This window comes from Lottia gigantea (assembly GCF_000327385.1).
Source record: "Lottia gigantea unplaced genomic scaffold LOTGIsca_13, whole genome shotgun sequence".
Lineage (NCBI taxonomy): Eukaryota > Metazoa > Mollusca > Gastropoda > Lottiidae > Lottia > Lottia gigantea.
This window is the reverse complement of record NW_008707425.1, coordinates 1,945,038-1,946,417: the sequence shown is the minus strand read 5'-3', so window position 1 is coordinate 1,946,417 and position 1,380 is coordinate 1,945,038.

Genomic DNA, 1,380 nt, shown 5'->3' with positions numbered 1-1,380 from the left:
TCTGAATAGGGAGGATTACGTTTCAGAAGCAGAGAATCAACTGAATAATCCTAAACATTATGCCATTTTACCGAAACCAATTTTCAAAGAAACTGCTAACATGATTAATAATATTCTTGCCGATTTAGTCAAAACTAGTTATCTCAAACAGAAACAATATGACTATCTGTCTGCCAAACCTGATTGTCGCGAAAGACATTTGTACACTTTGCCTAAAATCCAGAAGAATCCAACCAAGGAGTGGTTTATCTCGAATAAAATCCCTAAAGGCCGCCCGATTATATCTGACTGTGGTAGTGAGTCATATGCAGTGTCAGAATACATTTATCATTTCTTACTACCTCTAGCATGCCAACATCGCGCCTACCTTAAAGACACAACCGATTTTGTCAATAAAATAAAAAATCTTCGAGTTCCCTCTAATGCTATTTTAATTTCTATCGACGTTTCTTCTATGTATACCAATATCGATAACACTACTGGTTTAACGGCAGTTCGTAAAGCTTTTAATAGAAACCCAGATCCAAACAGACCCGACGATGCAATTCTACAGCTTTTAGAGATTTGTCTTAGTCGAAACATTTCACATTTAATGGTAAAACATATTTACAAACTTCAGGGACAGCAATGGGCAAACGATTCGTCCCTTCGTACGCAAACCTTTTCTGGCAGAGTGGGAACGTGAGGTGTTGCCCCTCTGTCCATTTGACCCACTTTTTTACGGACGCTTTTTGGATGACATTTTTATGGTTTGGACTTATTCTATCGAACAGTTTTGGGAATTCTTTGAAATTCTCAACAACCACCATCCTTCTATCAAACTAACCGCAAACGTGAGTGACAAAAGCATAGACTTTCTCGATACCACAGTCTTTAAGGGAGATTCCATAGCAGAAACAAATAAACTGGATATTAAAGTGTATTTCAAAGAAACTGATACTCATCAACTCTTGCACAAGAGCTCCTTTCACCCAAAACATACCTTTTCTGGTATAATTAATTATTTACGATTTCATCGAATTTGTACAAGATCTTCTGATTTCAACCAAGCCTGTACGATTGTTTTCTCAAAACTGAAAGAGTGTGGGTACTCTAAACGATTTTTACGAAACATTAAAAATTCCACCTTAGCACAGATAGCAGCTAAAAACAGACTTTATGCCGAAGTACCTCCAGGTTTAAGAAGTGCTCCATGTTTGTCCAGTAGATGCAAAACATGTCCCTTTATATCAGAAACTCATTATTTTGTAAGCAACTCTACGAATAAAAGGTACCCGATCCAGGAACATCTAACATGTGAACATTCGAATGTAATATATTTAATTTCATGCAAGAAATGCCCCAAACAATATGTAGGAGAACTAAGATAATGGGATCCTC